The sequence below is a fragment of the Nannospalax galili genome, unplaced genomic scaffold (assembly GCF_000622305.1).
Source record: "Nannospalax galili isolate Female #2095 unplaced genomic scaffold, S.galili_v1.0 scaffold461, whole genome shotgun sequence".
Taxonomy (NCBI): domain Eukaryota; kingdom Metazoa; phylum Chordata; class Mammalia; order Rodentia; family Spalacidae; genus Nannospalax; species Nannospalax galili.
This window is the reverse complement of record NW_008349975.1, coordinates 12,889-25,468: the sequence shown is the minus strand read 5'-3', so window position 1 is coordinate 25,468 and position 12,580 is coordinate 12,889. Positions and strand designations below refer to the sequence as shown.

At 35.7% G+C, this 12,580-nt stretch overlaps 1 pseudogene; it reads left to right on the top strand.

Annotated features, from left to right (window-relative positions):
- Nucleotides 1-431: 431 nt before the first annotated feature.
- LOC115072706 lies at nucleotides 432-574 on the top strand (annotated as a pseudogene).
- Nucleotides 575-12,580: the final 12,006 nt, after the last annotated feature.

Here is a 12,580-nt window from a genome sequence, read left to right as displayed (position 1 = left end):
TCCTTATAATAAAAAAACAGTTCTGAAGGGGTCAAGAGAAAACTAATATATCTCTCAGCTATCTTATATCCAGTTCCAGGGACTCTGACACCCTCTTCAGACCTTCAAGATAATGCACGACACTAGTGCACTTACATAAATGCAGGCAAAACACTCATGCACAGAATTAAAAATAATAAAATAAAAGTACTTTTAAAGAATTTTTCAATCACAATTTTTAGTATAATTATATTCTTCATTTTCAATTCCTTCTTCCTTCAAATACACACTAAAATATAATTTATGTAACAGTCTTTTTTAAAGTAAAAATCAATGAAAAAATCCTTTTAATCAAGAAGCCATTGAAAACTCAGGAGGGGTGGCACACATCTATATTCCCAGCACTTGGAAGACAGAAACAGGTAGATCTCTGTGAGATAGAGGCCAGCTTGGTCTACCATAGTAAGTTTTTAAAAAATGGATAATGCTAGCAGAGTACCACAAGTTGTGCACTGAATCTCAAAGTGCAGTGCACTGGGGTGGACTGCTTTCTTAAAGTCCAGTATCCTTTGTCTTAAGATTTGGTGCAGTATAATGTCAAGAAAAAAAAATGTGGCACTGAACATGATGGAAGCTCTGGTCTTTCATAAGTTGATGACAAAGCAATGCATTATAATAAAAAATGCAGTTCTGATGGGGTCGAGAGAATACTAATGTATCTCAACTATCATCAATGACACTCAATCATGTAACAGAGCACAATGATCATAAAAGGCCACAAAGGACCAAAGCATAGAAAATGAATCTGCAGGGTGTTGGTTCTTGGACAAATTCATATATTAAACTTCACCTACTCAGGGCTCAGTGGCCATTGTAGACGAGGAGGTAGAAAGACTGTAAGAGCCAGGGGAGGGAAGTGAATGACCATATGGAAACAAAGTCCTACAGGATCCTGAGACCCTGCTCATACGAACCTACTGTAATGGTGTCAGTGTGCACAAGACCCATGCAAAATTAAGCGGGAAAAAAACCCAGCATTACAACTGGGTAAACTGGCAGCAGGCTCCAATCTTAGCCAAAGAACTATTGACAGCTAATTACTGCTGGGTGAGGGAGAGCTGATCTTTAAGGAGTGACCCTAGATAGGCTGACTAGACCCCAGTGGATGAACTTGCACTGAGAGATATCCAGGGACACCAACTTGACTTGATAAACATCAATGGAAGAAAGCATGAAATCCAGTGTGTGTGGGGAGGAGGGGTGCCATGGGAAGGGATAGAAAGGCGATTAAGATGTATGTGAAATACACATACAAAAATAAAATATACAAAATGTAATCATAAAAGTAGAAGAAAAAAATGCATTTCTGAAAGACATTCATAACCACAAATGAAAAAGTTTTGTGCATTATCCTTATGATGGCTAATCCTGGGTGTGAACTTGACTGGATCTGGGATTAACTGAAATGAGAGAGATCTTCTTAATTGGATCATCTGAAGCTGGAAGACATACCCTAAATGTGGGTGTTACTTTCTGATGGCAACCTGTACAAAAGGCCATGGTAGAGGAGAACGCTTTGCTTTTTGCTGCTTGCATTTTCTCTCGCTGGTGAGTTCATCTTGCTGCTATAGACTGAAGACTAGCCGATCTTTTGGAATTCATCAGACCTTCAGCACCAGATTGGGACTACTGAGACATCCAGCCTCATGGACTGAGCGACTCTGGATTCTCAGCCTCTCCAGTGTGGTGCAGCCATCGTTGGACTACTAGGACTCTATCTTGTGAGCTAAGTTGATAAATCCTTATACATATATGTATATGGATTCTATTGGTTCTGCTTCTTTGGAGAACCCCGACTAATACAATCCACTACCTAGCAAGAATTGAAATACCCACCAATTTGTCTTTCACACCTAAACCAAAAGTAACTAAGGTACATAAACAGTATTAACAGAACCAAAATTAAATTAAACAAAACTAGTAGAAGTTCCTGTTGAACACATAACCAACAAAATCACAAACAATATGAAAAACCAGGGAAATAAGTACCCTAGAAAACCCACTAGTCCTACAGAAGTGCACTGCAATGAAAACCACCCTGTAGAATACCAGGGTGCAGAATTTAAAAGAACAATCATGAACATTATCAAAAAACTTCAAAAAAACACAAAGAACTAAAAGAACTCAAAGAGGAAAGGCATAAACTTTTGACAGAAGCCCAAGAATACAAATATGCAGCTTAATGAAATACCAAAACCAATTCTTAACTTGAAAAGTGAATTACAAAAGAGGTAGAAATAAAGACAAAAACCCAAATGGAAATGAACATGGGACTGAAACACTCAATAAACCAATTAGAAACAACAGGAGAAAGTCTCAGAAGCAGAACGAATGAAATGGTAAACAGAATATCAAGAATTGAGGATAAATTTGAAGATCTGCACTCCTTAAGCAAAGACCATGTAAAATTAAAAAAAAACAAAAAACACAGAAATGGAATATTCAGGAATGTGAGACAACATGAAATGACCAAATCTATGTAGTATAGGCATACTGGAAGGAGAAGAAACTTAGTGTCATTGAACAGATCTTCAATAGAATTATAGAAGAAAACTTCCCTAAATTAAGGAAAGATATACCTATACAGATTCAATAAGCACAGAGAACACCATTAAGACATGATCAGATAGAAAGTCCCTACAATATATGATAGTAAAAACATTAGATGAACAGAACAGAGAGAGGGTAGTAAAAGCTGCTAGAGAAAAACAAGTTACATATAAACAAAAACCCATCAGAATTATATCTGACTTTTCAATGCAAACTATGAAAGCCAGAGAGCATGGAACAAACTTTTCCCAGTTCTAAACAACAATGGATGCCAACCTCAAATACTTTATCCAGAAAAGCTATCAAGGTCGAAGAAGAATGGAAAATTTTCCATAACACAAATAGGCTGAAAGAATTCATGTCTTCCAAAGCATCACTACAGAGAATACTTGAAACAATTCAAAGAACCAAAGAAAAGACTGAGTACGCTCAAAAGGCTACAGAAAGAAAACAAAGAGTATAACAATGGAAATACAAAATAGGGCCACAAACACAAAGAAATTAAAATGACAGTATGCAATACACACCTTTCAATAATAACATTAAATATCAATGGCCTCACCTCCCTTGTTAAAAGATACAGGCTGCTGCAATGCATCAGGAAAGAAAACCCATCTTTTTCTTGTCTTCAAGAAATTCATCTCACCTTCAAGGATAGACATTATCTTAGGGTGAAATAATGGGAAAAAAAATTCCAAGCAAATGGCCCTAAGAAGTAAGCAAGTGTCACAATTTTAATGTCTGACAAAATAGACTTCAAATTAAAGCTCATTGGAAGAGATAAGGGGGGCTACTTCATTCTAATCAAAGGAAAAATTGGTCAAGGAGCTATTACAATAATGAACATTTATGGATCAAACTCTGGAGCACTCAATTTCATAAAATCAGTATTCCAGGACTATAAAACAGACACTGGCACCAACTCAGTGATAGAGGGTGAATTTAATACCCTACTTTCTTCAATAGGCCAACTGGACAAAGAATAAACAGAGAGCCATCTGAATTAAATGACATACTACATGAAATGGACCTAACAGATATATACAGAAATTTTGGTCAACTACCAAAGAATATACTTTCTACTCAGTAGCTCATGCAAGTTATTCTAAAATTGACCACATTCTGAGGGCAAAAAAACATATCTCAACAGATAACAAAAAAGAAATTGAAATAAATCCATGCCGTCTATCATATTACAGTGCAATAAAGCGTATAAGCAACAGCAAAAGACACTCTAGTAAATACACGAACTCATGGCTATTAAACAAGACATTCCTGAATCATGAATAGGTCAAAGAAGAAATTAAGAAAGAAATAGAAGTACTCATGGAACAAAATGAAAATGAGAACACAACACAACCAAAGTTCTGGGACACAGTAAAAGTGTTCCTAAGAGGGAAGTTTCTAACTCTTAGTGCCTACATTAAAAATCAGAGAGAGCACATGTAAACAACTTGACAGTATAACTCAAGACTCTGGAAAGGCAAAAGCAAACCAACCACAATCCTAGTAGACAAGAAGAAATAACAAAACTCAGAGCAGAAATTAATGAAATAGAAACAAAGAAAACAATACAAAAAAATCAATGAATCTAAGAGCTGGGTCTTTGAAAGATTAAACAAGATAGCTGAGTTAACCAAAAGAAAGAAAGAGCAAATCCAAACCAACAAAATCAGAGACAAAAGGGGAAACATTACAACAGATACCAAAAAAATCCAAAACATTGTAAGGGAATACTTTAAAAATCTATAGCTCATTAAATTTGAAAACTTAAAAGAAATGGATGAATTTCTAAAATCATGGCCACCACCAAAGTTAAACCAAGAAGAGATCAACAGCCTGAACAGACCCTTAACAAATAAGGAAATTGAAACAATAATGCAAAACCTCCCAACTAAAAAAAACCCAGGCCCAGATGGTTTCACTGGATAATTCTACCAGATATTCAAAAACTATCTACAACCAATAGTGCTTAAATTATTTTTTTAAAGGATAGAAAAAGGAGGGAAAACTCCCAAACACCTTGTATGAAGTATCACTCTAATACCAAAATCAGATAAAGATACAAGAAAAAAGAAAGCTATAAACGCATATCCTTAATGAACATAGATACAAAGATACTCAGCAAAATACTTGCCAACTGCATAATGACACACATCAAAAAGATCATCCACCACGATCAAGTCAGCTTTATTACAGAGATTCAGGGATTGTTCGACATGTGTTGTAAGATAATAAATGTAATAAAACATATAAATGGACTTAAAGACAAAAACACATGGTCATCTCAATAGATGTAGAAAAGGCATTTGACAAAAATCCAACATGCAATCATGTTAAAAACTGCAAACATGCCCATTAAAATCAGGAACCAGACAGTGCTGTCCAATATCTTCACTCCATTTCAATGTAGTGCTTGAAATTCTTGCAAGGACAATAAGACAAGAGAAGGAAATTAAAGGAGTACCAATTGGAAAAGAAGAGGCCAAATTATCCCTATTTGCAGATGATATCATATTATACACAAGATATCCCCAAAATTCTACTAGAAAACTGTTATAATTAATAATTTCAGTAACATGACAGGATACAAAATCAACTCATAAAATCAGTAGCCTTTCTATACACCAATAACAAGCAATCAGAGAAAGCACGTGAGGAAACCCTCCCAGTTTCAATAGCCTTAAAAAATGAAATACTTAGGAATAAACCTAACCAAAGACATTAAAAATCTCTATAACAAAAATTTCAAAACTCTAAAGAAAGAGATAGAGGAAGAAACTAGAGATGCAAAGGACTACCATGCTCATGGATTAGGAGAATCAATATTGTGAAAATAACCATCATACCAAATGCAGTTTATAGACTCAATGCAATCCCAATCAAAATACCCATGATGCTCTTCACAGAACTTGACAAAAAAATCATAAAATTCATATGGGATCCCAAAAGACCCCAAATAACCAAAACAATCTTGGGAAAAAAGAACAATGCTGAGGAGATCACCATACCAGATCTCAGATTACATTACAGAGTTATAGTCATAAAACAGCATGGTACTGGCACAAAAATAGACATGTAGACCAATGAAACACAACAGAAGACCCAAACGTGAGTTCATATAACTGCAGCCACCTGATATTCAACAAAGATGTTAAGAACACACAATGGAAGAAAGATAGCATCTTCAACAAAATACGCTGGCAAAACTCTTATCTCCATCTGCAGAAAATGAAACTTGAACCTTATCTTTCACCCTACACAAAAGTCAACTCCAAATAGATCGAGGAACTCAAATTAAAACATGAAACTCAGAAACTGCTAGAAGACAACATAGGCAGCACCCTTCAAAATACTGGGATAAGAAAGGACTAAATCAGACACCAGCTGCTCAGGCACTAAGGTCAACAATCAGTGAGACCTCATTAAGTTACAAAGTTTCTGTATAGCAAAAGAAACAACTAAGGAAAGGAAGAAGAAACCCACTGAGTGGGAGAAAAATCTTCACCAGCTACACACCTGACAGAGGATTAAAATCTAGACTATTCCAAGAACTCAAAGAAGAGAGAAAAAATAAATGACCCAATAAAAAGATGGGTGATAAACCTAAACAGAAAGTTCTCAAATTAAGAAATAAAAATGGCTAAGAAGCACCTTAAGAAGTGTTCAACATCCTTACTAATTAGAGGAATGAAGATAAAATCAATTTTAAGGTTCTGTTTTACCTCAGTCAGATTGGCAAAGATCAGGAGATTGAAAGACTTGACCCCAAATGCTGGAGAGGATTTGGGGAAAGAGGAACGATCATTCACTGCCGGTGGGAATGCAAACTTGTGCAACCACTATGGAAAACAGTGTGGAGAACCTTCAAAAAACTAAAAATGGACCTAACATATGACCCAGGGATGCTACTCCTTGGCATGTACCCAAAGGGCTCATTGTACTGTAGAGATACCTGTCCATCTATGTTTGTTGCTGCTGTCTTCACAATAGATAAGAAATGGAAACAACCTAAATGTCCCTCAACTGACGAATGGTTAATGAAATGTGGTCCATCTACTCAATAGAATTCTACTCAGCAACAAGAAAAGATGAAATTATGAAATTTGCCAGTAAATGAATGGAGCTAGAGAGTGTTAGTGAAGTAACACAAATCAGAAAAGTGACATATGTTCTCCCTCATTTTTGGTTGTAGCACCAATCCCTTATATGTGAGTACATAAATTCTGATGTAACACCAGGAGCCAAATAAAGGGAAAGGTTACACGGAGGTAAAGGAAAAGAATCAACCTGTAAGGGGATAGGAGGGAACAGATCTTACCCGAGGGAAGTGGAAAAAGTGGGAGTAATCAGCAGGGAGGAGAGGAGGGAGGGACATGGGAGGGATCATAGTGATGGGGAGGAAGGAAAGTCAAGAGAGGAAGGATGACAGGAGTCCGGAAGTGTCGGGAGAGGATTGGGATAACTGGGGCACTGTGACTAGGGAGAGAGGGAGGAGGGAAGCCTGATGGGAGAAAAAAGGGTGGAGAGGAGTGAATATCGGTGGGCCTAGGAAACCCAGAGGGAAAAGTGATGCCCTAGAACGCCTGTGAGAAATGTGTATAGTGTCTGAACATTAATGCATATGTATGCCTGTGAGCTGCTTGGCAGGGAAAGCAGTGCCAGTTAGAAGAGACCTCCCTTAGAGTGACAAGCGTGCCATACCGCACTTATCAAAGATTCTTTTTTGCAGCAGGTGAAGGCTACTGCAGAGTTGCACATGTGGTCAGGCACAGAGAACATATGCCTGGGAGATGCCCAGCACCATGTGACACATCTGCAGTGGAATCTATAACTAAGGCCACAAGCAGCCAAGTTTTGAAGAATAAGAGGATGTAGACTATGGGATGCAACTTCTAAAATCCATTATACAGAGCATGGGATCTCACTTTTGCTAGTAACCATGTTAAGATGCAGATGGGTGTGAGAAACAATTTATTACTAGACTTTGGTCATTTTAGATACAGATATAGGAACTGAATAGGATTGGAAGTAGAACTTTTTTGTGGGTGTGTGTGTGTGTGTGTGTGTGTGTGTGTGTGTGTGTGTGTTTGCCCATGCTTCTGTGTTAATGGCAGGCAAATATAAATGATTCCAGTAAAAAATTTTCAGAAACTGACAGATGAAAAAAATACAAGACTAACCATGGGCAAGAACTCTAAAATTTGATCTCCATTAGAATGACATAGATACAGCAGGAAAGAAGCAGGTGCATAGAGGGAAAGGAGATTAACAGAAATTTGTGGTTTATTTAGATGCTACAGGTGACTTTTTATTTAAAAAGTGTGAAATAAAAACAGTTGTCAAAACAAACATGAAGTTACATGGAATACTCATTTCTGAGGAGTAATTTTGTTCTTCTTTTATCTCTCTGTCAAAATTAATCCAATTTATATGGTCGCACAGTTTGGGATTTGAAATGACTATTTAGTAAAGCTTTGGAAAATAGTAGAGATTAAATGTGCTCAACATCTCATTCATTCCAATAGTTACACAGCAAGTAAAATATAGAAATAGATTCTATAGTCCATTGGCTCTACAATATTTCCCCTAAATCTCCTGTAATACTACCTCTTAGATATCTTGACTTAAAAATTTCTAATTTATTATCTGTACATTTTCAATTTAGAAAATCTTTCTAAAGATACATTGTCTAAATGCAGAATAATCCATAGTCAGTTAAATGATACAATTGTATCTACTTCATGGGAAAAGCCTCTTTAGGCCAAGTAGATTTCTTACTAACCCAGTTACTATGATAAGCTTAACTGGGTACAAAACTCCAAAAATGGCAGAAAAAATGCCTCATGTACTTTAAAAAAGTCTAATAGATGATTCCCTCCAGTCACTTTCTTGATTTGCTCTACCTTCTGCGAATAGGACTGGATGTAAATTCTGTGGGACTCACAGCATGATGATCAGAGGTAGGGAGGGCAGTATTTCCTTTCCAGGAGCCTGTTGTCCTTACCCATTGTGGAGTACCCAGTCCCAGAGGACTACATCCTCCTTAGGGCTGTACTTTGCAGCTGGCGAAATGGACAACAGGTGGTGGATGGGTCCACCATGGAGTCAACAGTTTGATAATCTGAGCTGGTTGAGCCACTTCTGAAGATGCTTCTCAACACGTCCCACCAGTAATAGGAAGTAGAATACAAAAGGAGCCTCCTCGTTACCACATTTCCCTCTTACTGGAGAAAACAGCTTGATACACATACAAATTATAACTCAATATGAATTAAATGTTATTTTTTAATACTTATTTTTATAAATTTATTTTTTGTGCATTTCATACAATATATTCTGATCATATTTAGTTTCCCTTCCATATCTGAATTTGAATCCCTCTTTTAACCCTAACAGAAAATTATATATCCACATTTCCCTCTTACTGGAGAAAACAGCTTGATACACATACAAATTATAACTCAATATGAATTAAATGTTATTTTTTAATACTTATTTTTATAAATTTATTTTTTGTGCATTTCATACAATATATTCTGATCATATTTAGTTTCCCTTCCATATCTGAATTTGAATCCCTCTTTTAACCCTAACAGAAAATTATATATATACATATGCATATATATATATATGCACACATATATCCACTAGAAGCCTGGTCAGCCTACTAAGCATATCACTTTTAAATAAGAATGAGTCCCCCCTTTCCCAGATGTCATCGTTTGCCAATAGTTCCTCAGATAGAATTGAAGTTTCTTACCTTTATCCCCAAGTCTATGTTGGGATTTTTTTTGGCTTGAGCTTTCATGGGTCTTGTCCATGTTGTCAGTTTATGTTGGAATTTTTGCTGTGAGTTCATATGAATAACTGAACAACTTTCTAGGAAACTGTCTTTTCCTGTGGTCATCTACCTCCTCTGGATCTTACAATATTTCCACCCCCTGTTTCTCAGCGATCTGTAAGTTTTGGGAGGCAGAAGATTGTTATAGGTCTCCTATTATGAATTAATTGTTAACTTCAGAGAGAAAAACACACAGAAATTTTACCAAAGATTAGACAAGCATCTCACTCAGATTTCATAAATTTGCCTCACCTGGGTATATTATATAATATAAAATATTCACTCAGGAATTCAATATGTGTATGCATATAGTAGGTCATTCTAAATACTTTTACAAAATATTCTTTTTAAAAATATCATCCATATTTCCTCACAATAGTGTCAGCTAAAACTATATTTTAAAATTATGTATTTGATTAGTGAATTGCGTATGTGAATGTATGTGTGTGTGCAGGTGTGAGTGCATGTGTGTCTGTGCTCATATGTGTGTGGAGGTCAGAAGGCAACTCCAATATCATCCATCAAGGGTCCTTCACTTAATTGCTTTTGTGTAAAGAATTTCACTGGGGCCTAGACCTCAGGGATTCTTCATCTTCATGCTTAAGTGACAAACACCATATGAATTCAGCTATCTTATTCACAGAAGCATTCCATTTTACTTACATTGTTTAATTGTTCCAGAGTAAGACTGTATTATAAAATTCTATTTGTTCCTAGTTGTAGTTTTTCCTTCTTCTAGTCTTGCATCATAGTTAGGCAAGCAGGAAGTACCAGGCTGGAAATAAATTTCCCTTGGCACTTTTATTGGTAGAATAAACTAGAACAGTATTTACCACTATGTGTCATGTTGGTTATACATTTGATGTTAGTTTTTACTGTTATTTTGAAATTAGGATGTCTTTTTTCACACACACACACACATATATGTGAGCACATGCACACACACATACCGCGTCACAGTTTTTCAAGTGGATAATGAATTTATTTTTAATTTATCTTACATTTGCATTCTTCAACCTAAATACCAGTTTCTTTAATTAAAATGTTCAAATTCATATCAAGTTTGGATTGTTTCATTCTTTTGTGTCTTCTTTTCTCTATTCATGACACAACATTAAATATTAATATCCCGGAGCATTTTTTTTTTCCTAAGTGAAAAATCTGCCCTTGACTTTGCCACATACTTTATAGTTGGAAAATGTTTTCTACTTTGACTTTTTATTTACCTATGTATTATAAGACTGTTTATTATTAAAATGAGCATGTAATTTAAGTTATCTTTCATTTGGGGAACTATTGTAAGGGACTTCATCCCTGCCTCCCATTAGCTTCCAATCATTTAGAAAATCTGTAATTCAGAGTTGTTAGCATTTGGCTAAAACTCAGTTGTGGACCATCTGTGGCTAAGATCAACTAAATGCTCATGACACTCTTTCTCTTGGATGCACAGCTGAACTACTGTAATCAACCTGTCATGTGTAGTTGTGAACTTGCTCTGTAGCTGGAACATGTGTTGAACAGAGTCACTAGGGAGGCAGTTTAGGGAGGTTGTGCCTTACCCAAATTCTCTGTTCCTCTTCCTGCCTAACTGATGATAGCAGGATGAGAGAATAAATGGAATCTGGATCTTGGAGCCAATTCCTGGAAGACAAAAGAGCTCACACAACTAGAACATTACTGAATCTGTTTAGATAGTGTTTAGATTTTTAACCATTGAGGATTTAAAGGTGCTTGAATAAAGGCTTAATAATTGTCATACAGATTTTTCTGAGTGTCTGCAAATGCTAGATTCCAGGAATCCCAATTGAGACCACAATTTGAAGATGCTCAGTCTTTTCTGAAAAATTACGTGGTTTTTGCATTTGGCTATACATGTTCTCCCACCTGCTTCATGTTGCATTTCTATTATTCATAATAACTAAACGGTGTATATTCAGTGCCATGTTGTTATACTGTATCATTTAAGATGAGGAGAATGCCCCTATATGTTCAATACATAGCAAATTTTAGAATATTTTCCACCCATAGTTACTTGCAATTGTGTATGTAGAACCCAAGACTCTAAAAGGACAACTGTATATATGAAGAACCATATTTCTAGAATCTTTTAAAATAGTGACTGTCATTATTTTTTGATAAATTGTTACTATATTTATATAAGATTTCCATTTCTTAGGATGTATTTTTAATTTTTTTGACTTACTTATTTTTATTTTATATGTATGAGCATATTACCTGCATGTATGTAGGTGCACCGGTGTCATTTAATGCCTGCAGAATGACAGTAGGGAGCATCAGGTCCCATGGAACTGGAGTTATGGATAGTTGTAAGCAGTCATGTGGGTGCTGGGAATTGAACCCGGGTCCTCTGTAAGAACAGCCAGTGTTCTTAACTGCTGACCATCTTGCAAGCCCCTTCTTAGGATATTTTTAAATGCATATTTTGCAGGAAAATAATCCATTGTCAATAGATTTTCACTTTATTGTCGTAAGTTTTCCAGTATAATAAGGATTACAATGCTTAATAAATATTTCCAAAATAGGAAACAACAGATCAATCTGTCTTATGAAAATAGATTCAAAAATTGTATTAGAATGGAGCAATATGCCATAAGACCTATTATTATTCAATAATTAACTTGTGTTGCTTCAGAAATCAAAAATAGCTTAGTATTGGAAAAACATATCACTATTCATAAAGTATTTGCATTGAATATTACAACTGAATTGAAAACTTCTACTTGTCATGGGGATGGTTGTATCCACACAACATATTCACATGTTGAAACTCTATTCTCAAGTACCTCCAGATTTGACTTCATTTGGACATAGTGGCATTTAAGAGGTAATTAAGTGAACATAAGATTTTTCATGTAGATGCATGTCTTTATTCAAAGAGAAAATTAGAACAGTCATACACACAGTATTAGGCATGGGAAGATCAGGCAGGCCCCACCATATGTAAAAGACTAAGATCTCAGAAGAAACTTATCCTGGTTGATCCTGGGCTTCTGTTCTGTAAGCCACGACATTGTGGTACTTACTTATGGCAGTTTTACAAGGCACTCTCATTTCTTCTTTTATAATACATATATATATATATAACATATGTGTGTAATGTATATATGTGTGTAATATATATATATA